The following is a 14,982-nucleotide window of genomic DNA, read 5'->3' as shown; positions in this document are numbered from 1 at the left end:
TTCACTCTGTAGTTCCTGAAAGTCATTGAAGCGTTTACCTTTCAGTTCACATTTAAGTTTCGGAAATAGGGCAAAATCTCATGGTGCTAGGTCCGGCGAATAAGGAGGGTGGGGAAGGATCTCCAATTCAAGCTGGATTGTCGCGGTAGCCTGGGCCTCCTCCGATCTATGCGCTGGTGCATTATCCTGGTGAAGAATCCACCCATCATGCAACGCCTGTGGTCTCTTCAATGCCATCGTCCTGTACAAGTCACGCCTCAAAACCTTAAATGGACAACATAACTGAGGTTTATAACATAATGCATTTGTCTCGTTTTGCGTACTTCATCAAATATCATAATCAAAACTAACTCTTATTCAATCCCATATTTTTAATCATAATCTTTTTTAAACATTGTTTTATACAGATTTAATCAAGAACTAAATATTGATAGAAATGAATTTTGCTATATATCACTTTACCTTAGAATAGTAAGCACCCGTCACAGATTGGCCCTGCGGAACTGCATGGAGCAGAATAACACCGCGTACATCAAAGAAGACAATGAGCATATGCTTTCCAATCGAGTTGGATGATCGTGCCTTCTTCGGAGGCGGGGAACCGGTAGTCTTCAATTGACTGCTTTGCTGTTTTATCTCAGGGTCGTAATAAAACAGCCAAGTTTCATCGCAAGTGACTTTCTTCTCAAGAAAACGGTTTCCTTCATTTTCGTACAGAGCTAAGAATCGGCGTGATTCCCGTACTCTTTTGCTCATCTCATCTTCTGTCAGCAGCCGTTGAACCCAACGCGCACTCACTCGACTCATTTTTAAACTGTCTTTTATAATCCTCCGTACCGACCCATAACTGATGTCCATCATCTTGCATATTTCATGAAGAGTGACTCGACGATCAGCGTCAACGATGTTTTTCACGGTCTCGATGTCACTCTCCGTAGTTTGTGAAACCGGTCGCGCAGACCTCATGTCGTCACAAATGCTGTCCCGCCCCTCACTGAACCACTTGTGCCACTTGTACACGAGGATTAGCTTCAATGGAGTTTCACCCAATGCTTCATGGACCAGTTTAAGTGTTTTTCTTAGGTTCACACAGCGCTGTATCACTGCCCACTTTTTCAATCTGTCTTCTGGCGTCATTTTAAACAAAATTTAACTATACCGTTCAGTCTAAAATGCTTCCTTTGAAATAAACAAACAAACGCACTGACTTAAAACTTCACGTCATCACACGTTTATGACGTCACGCCTAATGTGCAAACTTTCGCGCCGTCTTATTGGTTTCAATTTGAGTGGTCAACAAAACAAGATATTGTCATGGGTTGTTTTAGCAACTGCGGAGGAATGCGCGACCACCTATTTCCATAATGATCACTATTGTCTTCGATGAAACTCGCATTCCTTATTTCAAATTACCTGATTATTATTGTATGAAAGTTTTAAAGATATGCTGCATACTGTTTTCATTTTATCAACTTCTGGCTATGACCGCGTAGATAGCATCCATTCTGTATTGTCGTGAAAAAAACTCTACTTAATCTATCTGCAAGGTTATTATCGTTGCCTGTTACTGGCCTACTATACTGCTATCTTTACATACTACCCTCCCCCCTCTTCTCTAACTGTCCCTGTAAAGAGGCGCCCCGCTTGATAACTCTTAACCACCAGGCTAGATAAGCTGAGATTTAGCGATTAAATTCATCTGGGAATTAATTTGCCTTTATTACATTTCTAAGCAATTGTATTATCGTGTTCTAAACCGTTTGTGTAAAGTATCCTATAAGGTGATGCTATACTATACGAGATCATTTTTCCTATTACTTCTGCTACCTACCTAATTGTATAACTAACAAAGATCTGTAAATTGTATAGTTAGCGTGAATATTTGCATTTTTTTGTTTTGGAAGTGAAATAGTCATAGTATATAAATTAAGAAAATACAGGATTGAGATGTTTGGTAAATATCCTTGGTACACAGGCTAAACCGTTTGCAAGACATGTATATTGATAAAGCTGACCTCTTCATATAATTCTAATTTATTTCCTAAATTCCTCAGATACGTTTACCGTATAATATGCATCTTTTAAGTCTATTGACGCCATGTAACAACCATGTGTAATAAGCCGTATAGCCGCATGTAAACTTTTTATTTTTAAAGTGTTTTGGCCTTACAACACTGTCGAGATAAATCATCCATCTTAATGCTCTGCAGTCTCAATTTCGCCTATAAGTTAAAGGCTCTCTATTTCTCCATCCAGCAATAGTGTCTCATTCGGAATTAATTCACATCCATGAGTCTGATTTGGCGGGTACTGAATTGCTGAAGTCTGCCTGCTAATTTAATGCAGTTAATGTTTGAGTAACTCACCTCCGCTACATCGCATGTTGATGTTTGGCATGTTGTTTGTGAGTCGCACTGGACTGTCCCCTGTGCGGTCCTCCGCGAGGATATCCCCCATCTCTGATATTCCACGTTCAAGCCGTGCTTGATTTATTCACGGCTGCATGCATAAGCATCTGCATTTCCCAATGCAGTCAATGCTACGGCATCCACTAATTTTGAAATATATTTATATAGATTGTTAAATGTTCTTGTAAAATATTTTGATAATGCAACAAAATTACGGATTTCTCCAACGCGTGTATAGACAAACATATATGCAGGAAAAACGGAACCATGAGACATTCTAGGAACATCGTGAACGATAAACGATTCTGAACATGTAGTTTTATGATTTCCAATTACGTTTGCATGGGTGCTGTTGTTTACATTTTTGTAACAGCTTATATAGGCAAGAGAAGAAGGGCTATTATTCACAAGTAAATGAAACCTCATTATAACTTCATAATTCAACAGGAAATTATTGATGAATAACATTTTCTACATTAACAAAACAATAGGTCATATGATAGTTAGCACTTCCTGATACAATACATGTAGCATTCAATACTTAATAAGGAAGTTATAATCATATTTTATATTTTGCAAACTTTGGCTCGCATTTTAGATTTTAGATTATTTGCGAAATAGAAGCCTAAACGTATATATAAGCTTCAAGAGTTGAATGTCATTATATATTGAATAAATCTTATATATGTGAGTATACTTTTCCTGCAGGTCAGTTCACTTCATGTTTTGCAACTATTGACTATTATCTTTTTAAATGTATGAATTGTTGATGTTTCTCGTTGCTTCGTTGATTTAAAATATGAATATCTTTAACATTGTTTTATTTACTACGTTAAATTTTATACCAAGGACAATTGTTAAAAAGCATCATGAAAGACATGTTTCTACTTTCTTGAAATTTATTTTACAATGCTATTAATATAAACATTTTGTTAAGGAAACGTCCCAAGCACCATTTGTTTTGAGGCAAAATGATTATGCTGATAGTTATTTTAATCTGTTGTTTGCGCGCATATGACGCAGGTAATTTTATGGCTATTTCATTATAATAAATAAAGAATTATTATCCTTATTAATAAAGAAAAATCATGCATGTATGCTGTCAACTCGTTATGTCACTATTTACCAAGTATTTAATTGGACAATAAACGTATGTTTAGAATTGCTTTTCAGCTACAGCCATTATAGACGGGATTGGGGAAGACTGTAGTGCAGACTGTGTCCGCTATAGGGGTGGAGTGGAAAGATGTGGTTTTCAGTCAGAGATCGGAGACATTTTTTGTTTAAATGGTTGTGTCGACGGAATATGGGGTCAAAGATGTCATAATCGATGCCCCGGAAATTGCTCCTCTTGTGATCCAAGTCTGCTAAAACCGTGTTCCGGCTGCCTAGATACATTTTATGACAAAGATAATTTATGCAATAAGTCGTGCTCGGTAGGATGCAAGGATGGACTTTGTTTAGATAGCGGCACTTGCAATTGTAGTTCTAATTTTGAGGGGACGCATTGTGACTATTGTATTGAAGGCAAATATGGATCTAGTTGCGCCTTCAACTGTCTCCATCAAAAATGTCGGTATACAGATGAGACGGAATGCGATCGTTGTAAACCTGGATTTTTCAATACCACATCGTTTTGCGTAACACCTTGCTCAATTGGGTGTATAAACGTTTCTTGTAACAATGATGGTAATTGTGCATGTCGCGAATCTTTTACAGGAAGCAGATGCACGGACTGTATTTTTGGAATATATGGGGTACACTGTAACAGACTGTGTTCCAAGGGATGTTTTAGCGCATCTTGTTTGAGAAATGGAACATGTTCTTTGTGTTATCCTGGATATTACGGAGATGGGTGTCATGAACTATGTTCTACTGGATGTGTTGATGAAGTTTGTATGAGGAATGGAACATATCAGGAATGTATTGCTGGCTATTATGGAGATCATTGCAATGTTAAATGCTTGAATGGATGCGTTCATGAAGTTTGTATAAGGAATGGAACATGTCTCGAATGTATTGATGGCTATTACGGAGATCGATGCAATGCTAAATGTTCTCAAGGGTGCGCTGATGGAAATTGCATAAGAGATGGTTTGTGCACGAAATGCATTTCAGACTTTTACGGAGAAAACTGCAACATATCGTGTAAACAAGGAGCTTTTTTCAGGAATAACACATACAACTGCATAGATAACATTGCGGGTAACGTTTAGAATACGTCTTAATATGAATATTGTATGTATCCCTTTGGAACTATATAGACTAGCGCAAAAGCAAAACATATATGAAAACACCAATGGAAAACTCAACATTAACACTCTTTAGAAAGATGTTTAGCAAAATTAGATGTAGAAGTCCACTCCTTTTTTCTGGTTGTGTAAGAAAATGTAACCAAATGTAACCTAATTCGACTTGAATATAAGAACATTTCCGTTGGTTGCACATGTTCCATCTATTCAAACATTACAGGTTTTGGAACTCATGAAACTGAAACAGATGGAAGGAGCGCTGGCCTTGTCGTAGGAGCAACATTTATTGGACTTGTGGCTGGACTTATCATTTCTTTGGTTGGAGAATACATCTGGAAACAACAGTAAGTATTACTAAATTGAATTGTATTTGTTGAAAATGAGGAATCACACTTCTTGTTGTAAGGTTCAGCAGGAAGACTATTAAAGGATTGAGATAATCGACATTATTTAGTAAACAATATATGTCAAAATGTTTGACATTTTTGAATCGCTTATAATAACCTTTGTGTTTTCTTGGTACATGATCCCGGATAAATAGTTTAATATTTGTATCAATTTATTTTAACCAAAACAACAACATATGCAGGAATGCTGATACACCCCGATATACTTGCGCGTTGTATAATATTGAATAAATAGAATGGTCTTTTATGTTTTTAGATTTTTTAAGCATGGAAATAAAAAAAATAGACATGGCCACCTCGACAGGAGACAACATCAATGGTGGTACATTTGCAATTTTGTGTACAAGATTTGTTACAATTACCCGAAGCATATAAGGCCAAATCCACGAAACACGTTCAAATAGAGTCATAACAATACATTCACTTATAATTTTCTGATTTTCTTGATATATAAATAATAAAAAATAAAAGTACAAAATTTCATTTTCAAATTTATTTATTTTTGTGAATGTAACCGATCATATCAAACAAAATTAATCGAAGTGTTATTTCATAGTGTTTTTTTAATTATTAAAACTAAATCATAGTTAATCGATTATAAATATATATTTAATAAATGGGTTTGTTTTAATGCAACTGATAATTTAACATTTACAGATCTTACCGTTTCAACTGAACAAGACTATGAGCGGTTAGTTCAGGACCAAAGAAGAAACAGTCTTGAACTGACGGCGTACGACATGTGTGAAACTACTTCTGTCCAACATGGCCCGAGCGAAGATGCGCATAATGAGTCCAATGAGGATAACCACAATTAACGAATAAAGAATGGCACAACTTATACATCGGTGGATATCGGTGGATATCGAAAGCTGATCGCTGCACTTTTTACAATATACGCACTTTTTGTAATATTCTGTTAATGCAAATCGTTCAAATTGTTCAAAACTCTCGTTAAGGATTAAACGTTTGCCATCAGCGTTATAAATATAAAAAATAAGTGTCATCGTTTCAATTTCATTACCTCTTAACGGTGCCAAACATCAGATACCGTCAGTGTAAGTTTTGGACAATTTGGCATTTAAATTAAAATCTTTCAACAGCTAGTTAGGCAGATAGACTCAATGAAGTGCTTGGATTTTTTTAACCGTGGATACAATGGTAATACTTTGAAGAGTACTTGCTTTCTTGATTTTGATAATGAATTCCTCAAACACAATATAAGGTTAAATATTGCGTCCTAAAATAACAAAACTTTCAGTGCTTTGATTCAGATTCATGTTATCTTTAAATCCGTTTTTATTCCGATCGTTAGAGATGTTCCAGCGAGTGACGTCTCTTTCTTTAAATATATTACTTAGGTTAATATTTGGAAGAAACATTTAGCTAATACATGTCGATTTTGTTTTTGTATAATGTTTTCTTTGTTTGATCCCAGTTTTAGTACAATGATGCATTTTGTTATCACACAGTTTTAAACCCTTTATTTGTTAAGGTCGACTGTGTGTGAAGCTCATGGTTTCAAACAATATCTGCATCGTATCTTTGAAAAGTTTTTACATAAGGTACTCTGAATTGTATTCCTTCGTCTGCAGATAGAGTTGGAATCCCAAATCATTGAAGTTGGGTTTACCTATTAGTTTATTAGTGCATACTTTGATCAGATTTACCCTTTACGTTTTTATTTTATTCAGGACTGTTGGGATAAGAGTGAGGTTGTGCACACAAACTGTTTTAACCCCAAGTTAATTTACATTTCACTGACCGTTCAAAGGCGTTTCCTAACAATATAAACATACCTAGTGTTTTATATAGTATATATGCACTGTATTGTTTCTGGAATTTTGTGCTGTTGTTCCAAGTTTCTTGTTTGTGAGTTTTGTTTTAGTGTTCCATATCTTTGGCGTTTACCCTGTGCCATTTAACGTTTAACTTTTGGCTACTGAGCTTCTTTCTGTGGTTTTTCATATAAATATTGACGGTTTTAAATATAATATCTCTCTCTCTCTCTCTCTCTCTCTATATATATATATATATATATATGAACGGAGCAGCACATGTGAACACTAGTTCTGATAGTTATTTCCGAAAGACGAATTAATTTACATTGGTTCTTTCAAAATAAGTGCCCTTTCAGTTTTATCGGCAGTTTTGGACATTTTGCTTTTTTGTACAGCTTCTGGTAATAGCCTGCGGACAGATGAATGTCCAAACAAGTAGGAAGGAATATTGGTTTGAATTTAAAGTCTTGGTTTATGAAACATTGAGCAAATAAAAGAACACTAAACGTAGATGCGAACCGACCGTTGTGGTAAATAACGCTACACATGTTATTGTAACTGAATAAAAACATTACAAATATAATCCCAATAATTTGCAAAAACAATTGCATGGATAGTTGGTAATATTGGTGCTTTCACAGTCATGCGCAGTTTTCAATATAGTTACATGATTATGAAATTCGGAGATAACATGGGAGTGCCTTTGTTCGAAAAGCCTTAAAGTTTCTTCATAACTTAACCTATTTTTGTTATTTTCTTAGAAAACAATCTGGATGGGAACAGCCATTAAACAGCTTTAAAAATGAATCAACATGTTTGTTTTACCTACACATCAAATTTAATTGCTAAAATATAGCTTCATCGGGGTGATCAATATCCATATTGCAATAATTGTATACTGATTCTTACGTATTAAAATAAGGAATTTATTATACACATAATATTCCAAAAGAAACGGTTATTAAAGATCGATATTATTTTACGCAAATAGAACCAGATATATTGTTAAAATATATTCGATTCTGTTCGATTAATTGAATCCTCTATACAAACCATCACTGCATGATATTAAACATCGCTTGTTTTGTAGTAGCTATTGTGGAATTATTTGGCAAAATGCAATTCAAAATTTCAAAACGGGTGTGGTTCTTCTATTTTCGTATGCCATTTATAACGTTTGACAATCAAAGGAAACATAATTCCTCTTTTAGATGTTAATAACGCAGATTTGTTGAATTGAACAAAACCAGGACAAAGAACATGATTTCGAACACAATGCGGGTTTATAAATAAATATGCATTAATATCAAATTAAAGTCGTCACCCGGCTTTCCCGGTCTTAAGAAGTTTTTAATTGATCTTTGTTTTTTAAAGAAAAGATAAACGTAATGTAATGGTTTGAATTGGAACGTATTTTGTTAAGCTGAAACCGTACTAAGCTTGCTTTTGACTGAACCTAAAATCATTCCTTCTAAGAGAAAGAGTTATATTGCGGCACGGGACCAGTTGAAAGGATATTGACGTGTGGATAAATAATTAGAAAGATTACAATTGAGAAATGAGCACCTCAAAATGTATCAAAACAGGTGATAAAAGACATAATATATGTGAATATAACAATGATGACAAGTAGGTCACTAAAGCCACTTAAACTCAATTGTTTGATATATGGAATTTAAAAAAAATGGAGGGAGCGTGAAGTTAAGGAAAAACAATTATTTAATAATTTTGTTTTCAAAAAAAAAGCATACTTGTTTCCATACCATTTATACACCAAATGAAAATGTTGAATAATTTCCCCCTCTGTATGCAGTTTTTATTTAAGACAATGTTACTAAGGGATGTTATGTCTTTATGAAGACATTGTCCAAAACATGTGTGCGTAATTTGATGCATTATTGTTTCCCCCATGTAAATGTTATTGTTTTTCAAGCTGAATGGTAAAAAAGCATTTTTAAGATTATAATAAAAACAATTTGTATTGAAAAATAGAGGCGGTAATTCCGTGGATCAAAATATTCAATTTGTATTGGGCTAAATGTAGTTTAAAAGACGCTGCGTTTGAATGAGGAAAGATTTCCTCCACGAAAAAGATACAAAGGAATTTATCTGTGTTTGTCCAAATGAAAGTATACACCAAACGCTATGATTTGTGATTCATGAATATGGCATTGTCATTTGGGGCAGTTACACAATAAATAGGATTATTTGCTAATGCGGCATATTAACCTAAATTGTCAAATTTTCCTTTACATAATTCATCTTCGTTTATAAGGAAAACACTTATATTATTTGAGGGTATGCAAGTTTATGGCTGTATTTTCGTTCAATGTATTATTATAATCTGTTTGAAAAAACAATCTCTCTCAAAGTAACATTTTGCCTTGCCACAAATGATGACAGTAGAGTTGAGATTCGAGATTGAGATTCGAATTACATCAATGCTAGTCTGTTACCGAGGAATCATTAACAAATCCCTTATGAGTGCACATCTTTCGCTGAATAACCAATAACATGTATATAATGAGGGAATATACGTCATTGGGATTCACTTACAAGTGTCGTAAGAGCCCATACCTTTCATTGAGTAACCAATTATATGTATATAATGAGGGAATATATGTCACTGGAGATTCATTAACAAGTACCTAATGAACATATACGTCACTTGGAATGATTTGAATGTAATGTCCTCTATCACTGAGGAATCATAAACATGAATTTGCTGACGAAAGTATTTCACCAGAGATGCATTAACAAGTGCACGTCTGTCAATATATGCAATTAATGAATGCTTAAATATTTCTGTGGATACATTAACAAATATCTACTGAGCGCATGTATGTCACTAGAGATGCATTTATAAGTATATCACGAGCCCATTTATGTCACAGGGGATGCTTTTTAAAGGTTCTAAAGAGTGCATGTCTGTTACAAGGGATGCGTGACGAAGTATCTCATAAGCTAACGTATTTTACTATGAATAAATAAACAAGTATTTAAAAAGTTCACGTATGTCAATAAGGAATCATTGACAAGTACCAAATGAGTGCACGTCTGTCACTGAGGAATAATCACCATGTATCTTATGAGCGCACGTCTGTGACCAGGGACGCAATAACATGTATCTATAATGTATAATGTACACGTCTTCACTGAGAATGTATGCTTATGTATATATATAAGCTCACGAATGGCACTGAGGATGCAATACCATGTGTCTAATGAGCGTAAGTTTGTCACTAAGAAGCCATGCATGTGTATGTGTTGAGTGCACATCTGTCAGAAACAGTAAATAATATTATATCGGTCTTTGCAGTGCTAGTGTCGGACAAACGGGCCCATACATTGCTCAGGACATCTTGACAAATGAGAGTGAAGCTAAAAGAATAGTTGATATATCCGTTTTTTTTAAATATCTTTCCCGGAACCTAAGAGAAATCAACTATAAGTAATGTTCTAAGGTAACGTTTTCTGCATCTACAACTTAGAAATAAATCACTATATGTGTAATCATGCAGTCAGTGGTTATACTATCACAATTGTATAATCTTGTTTTTAGTTTCTGTATAACCATTGTTGAGTAGGGTTAGTATCAATATATCCACAAGGCTGTTGTGTATTCCCTGACTTTCAACTGTACATCGGTCAAGAAAGAACACTTTCAGTAATACATGAAGAGAACAAGAAATATAGTTAATGTACATGATAAAACTACGATTAAGAAAAAGACGAAATTAGCTCTGCATTCGTAACTCAAACATTACCTAAAAGCGCAAATCTTAATAAACATTATTATTGCACTTATAACTAAGCGCACAAAGCCATTTTATTCTAGGTCATGAGCGCCGACCAAGACTCTACCTCGGATAAACATCTGGTGCTTCTGATTACATCAATGATGTGTACATTCGTGGGGGTGAGCTCTTGTGTAATTTTATTTTTATGATTTGCACCAATACTTTGTTAATAGCGTTCATCTCATGTATTAAAGTGTTCATAAACATATACACTGACTGGCTGATTTGTTACAATGGTCTACGTCAATCATGGCATATTTATAGCTTTGAAATTTAAAAAATATACCACAGGCTCCGAAAAGGAGGCAGGCCGCTCAGGGCTGAAACCCGGGGACACATCTTGTGAGTTAGACGCGTTAACCGGCCCGGATAAATATCGTACTATGACGCTTGTGCGAGTCAATGCAATACATGTCCATACTAGCAATTTAAATAATTTTTCTTTGACAGATATTTTATTTTTTAAAAATAAGCAGTTGAGTTGAGCCAGGTTTACTAAGTTTTTGCATACGCAAGTTTGTTTTACCGTAACTGCGTTTACCTAAATAGTATGAATTGTTCAAAATATAGTAAATATGGCCGACGGAAGAAATCGCCACCGTCGTCAACCGCGTAGTTTTAGCGATAGAGTAGATTTGTTGAATAATAAAAAGGCAACAAATCATTGATTGGCACGACCTCATTGAGGACGACATTAAACTAAAAAATTGCGAAGTCATGTCATTCCAGCGTTGAAAAGGGAAAAAACATTGGCGGTCATCGTTTCTATAGCTCGTTTCAATAGCATAAATAACGTGTTGTCACGATAGTCTCCCTTGGTCAGAATTGACCTTCACCTACGATGTGTCAACGCTAGAATCATTGTTGTTTTACAATCTTTCACACAATTTTCTTTTCGAACTGATTTGAAAATAAAGGCATCGTAGAAGCACATCGTGGATGTTTACGTTGTAACCTTGATAACTTCCAACCTCTTCTGTAATGAACTTCCTTTTTCCCTTTTATTCTAAAACTTTACCCGTTTCATTTTAATATTGCTGCAACTTTTTTGCATATCTTTAATTGAAACCAACAATTATTATACTGTATTTCTTCTGCAACACTTTGATATGAACATTGTGACTTCATTTTATATGTGGATACTTAAAAAAACCCATAAACATCCCCTGATAACTTTTGTAATAATCACATAATACGAAACAAGAAATATAATGATTCTAAATTATAAAAAAAAGTTATTATAACACAATTGATAGAAAAAATATTCCTCTTCATGTGTGCTGATGCATAACATATACAAATAAAGGTGTCAATGTAGAGGTAGAGTACTCTTTATCTACATATGTAGTTTAATAATTAATAATTTCCTTTATTCATTTTTTCTTTCATAATCATGTCTTCTTCAAACATACATGTACTGCTAACTATGTGCGTATGACCAACACGGTGACATTATTTGTAAAACGTGGAAGTGAATGAATTTGTAAATGGCTGGCTTTCATCGTATTATATGACAAGCATTTTGCTTACATTTCACATGAAAAAAAAATCAAATATACGAGGGTCATCCCTAAAGAGTGTGTAGTGCCATAAATACTATTGACAAAAAGATGATATTTAAGTAAATGTTTACACATGAGCAGAATATAATGTAATTAATATATTTCAATAATAAAGTATTCATAATAATGACACATACTTAAATTCATGCTACCTAGGCAACGGATGTCAGTCGTTACGGAGTACTTTGACTAATTTTTTAATTTTTGTTTTCATTCATCGCCGTAAACCCGAAACATCTCTTTTAATAATACGACATTGTTTTCAAACTTCACACGAGGTCAATTAAAACTTTCATGGCGTTAACCGCCAAATATCAACGTTATATCCAGAATATTGATATTGTTTTGTAGCAAACACGTAGCACTGTAATTTCAACGCTTATCGTCACGGATGGCGACGTCTATTCGTACGGAGCAACGCGTGGCTATTAAGTAGTGCGTAAATGCTAGCTACACGCCAACACAGACGCTTGCATTTTTTTTTAAAAAGACAGCAATATCAGCCATGGTGTCCAGATCAATCGTTTTAAAATGGCACAGGCGTTTTGTATGACGGTCGGGAATCAGAAGCTGATGACAAACGACCTGGAAGACCAGCGGTAGATGTGGCTAAGGTAGATATAGTGTGACAAATCGTGGTGGAAGACAGACGGACGACAGTATTTGAAATTGCGTAGGAAGCCGACATTAGACATAGCTGTACCCAACACATATTATTTGACATGCTAAACATGAAGAAGGTTTCGGCAAGGAGGGTCCCTCGTTTATTGAACGAAGAAGAACGCATTCAACGCGTTGCAGCACACATGTCGTTTATACGACGATGGAAACGTGGTTGCGAAGAGTTTTTGGATCGCATTATTACATGTGATGAACATGGATTCATAACTACGATCCCGAGACAATACAACAATCCATGGCATGGTAGACACCAGGCACAATCTCTCCAAAGAAGGCACGGGTCAGCAAGTCCGCACAGAAAACGATGTTCATCTTTGTTTATGGACCGGATCGGGATGCTGCTTTTCCAAGCTGTCCAACATGGACAAACCATCAATGTCAGGTACTACCAGAAGGTACATATATTATATTTCAAGCTTTGTTAACATTAAATAATAAAACTACATACAATTTTCACTGTTTCACTAATGATTCGTTCGAATCGCGATTTCAGATTATCCACCGGGATATGGTTCATGCGTTCCAAAAAAAGAGGCCAGGAACGGAGTTCACTTTTCTTCACCAGGACAATGCCCCTACCCATCGTTCACAGATAACTCTTATGACTATAGATTTCCTCGGACTGGAATCGATACTTCACAGTCAATATAGTCTAAATCTTGCCCAAATTAACTTTGCTGTCGTTCCCCGCTTGAAGAGCGAGCGAAATGGGAAACGATTTGAAGACATCAATGCCATTCGGACACAGGTTCGCTCATTTGTTAAAGTGTTTGAGTGACTGGTACAGATATATTTATGACACTTGGATAAAGCGACATCGGAATTGTATAGCACATTACGGTGAATACTTTGAAAAATATTGACACTTGACCCCATTACGTCGTACAAAGTGCTCCGTACAGTTGCTTATATGCTTTATTCCATGTACTATACATTTGTTATTTGTTAATATTGTTGTATAGCACTAACACACTATTATTGAGAATGTTTTATTTCCCTTTTTGTTCAAAAATGAGTTTGAAAATACATGTACATTAACCAGCGAACTTAACGGTTGTCTGGTCAATATGAACATGAACAAGTTCCTTTAAGAATGATGAAAAATGAATTTGTTACTTAATTATTTCAGCAATAAGTAATCACTGAATGTTCTAATCGAAAAATATTTAGTAAATACTAATGAATTTCAACAGTTCTGAACTCTAACTATAGTGTTTGAACAATGTTAACATTACACAAAACAATTTTAAGTCTAACTATTTACATACATTGACATTAAAGATCTCAAAATAATTTTAAACTAATATTCCGCTTTTGGTAAACAAAATTCACAAAATTGTCGCGGAGCGGAGGGTATCGGAAAACCTAAATAACAAGACCGGTTTTGACCTTCTAGCATTAGTGGTTCCGGTGATAATATCAACATTAACTTCCCATTAGAAGCTTTGTCTGAGGCCGTTAAAAAGTATGAAAAGTAGCGTTTTGGGGACACTTTGCAGCGTTAGAAACTAGTGATCAAATTAGGTCACAGGCGCCCCGGTGATTGCATCTTGTAGGGAATATGGTTCCCTAAAAGACAAAGCTGGTCCCAACCTTCGCGCTTGAAGAAATGCTGAGATATCTTCGACATTAACTACCCCATTTTAAGTTATTTTGGCGGCATTTTAGTGTATAGGAGAACTTTTACGCGAATGAAAACGGTGACGAAATTACGTCAGAGATGCACCCACGGACACATGTTTGTTGCCACTTATCAATAAATGAATGGTTTAACTGTATTTCGTACTGCCTTGTTTGTAATCACAGCATTTTGTATGTCATACGAGATGACGTTACTTTGTCCTATATACTAAGATTGCCTATTTCTATACGTTTGACATGTGAATTGCCAAATTGCTTTCTATTTTTGACGTAACGAACGTTACCTTGACAATTAAATGTGAATCCGTGTGACATGTATACTATACTCATGTATTCAACTTTCGTAACTTGTATCTAGTTTGTAAACATTAAAAGCGAGCGCAACATCAAAACAAAAGTTACCCTAAAATTTCGACAGAGCCGCAAACTCATACATATGGATACTGAGAC

General features: G+C 35.1%; 1 long non-coding RNA gene across 2 annotated transcripts; it reads left to right on the top strand.

Annotated features, from left to right (window-relative positions):
- Positions 1–3,008: 3,008 nt before the first annotated feature.
- Positions 3,009–6,484, top strand: LOC128206104 (uncharacterized). Of its 2 annotated transcripts, none has more exons than XR_008256387.1 (4): positions 3,009–3,095; positions 3,582–4,613; positions 4,881–5,004; positions 5,725–6,484. It is a non-coding gene; the product is annotated as an uncharacterized LOC128206104 (long non-coding RNA). The 2 variants fall into 2 exon arrangements; XR_008256388.1 differs by lacking the exon at positions 5,725–6,484 and adding an exon at positions 5,324–5,374.
- The last annotated feature ends 8,498 nt before the right edge of the window (positions 6,485–14,982 follow it).

This window comes from Mya arenaria, chromosome 10 (genome assembly GCF_026914265.1).
Source record: "Mya arenaria isolate MELC-2E11 chromosome 10, ASM2691426v1".
NCBI classification, from domain to species: domain Eukaryota; kingdom Metazoa; phylum Mollusca; class Bivalvia; order Myida; family Myidae; genus Mya; species Mya arenaria.
Note: the sequence above shows the minus strand (reverse complement) of the source record. Positions and strands in the feature narration are given on the sequence as shown.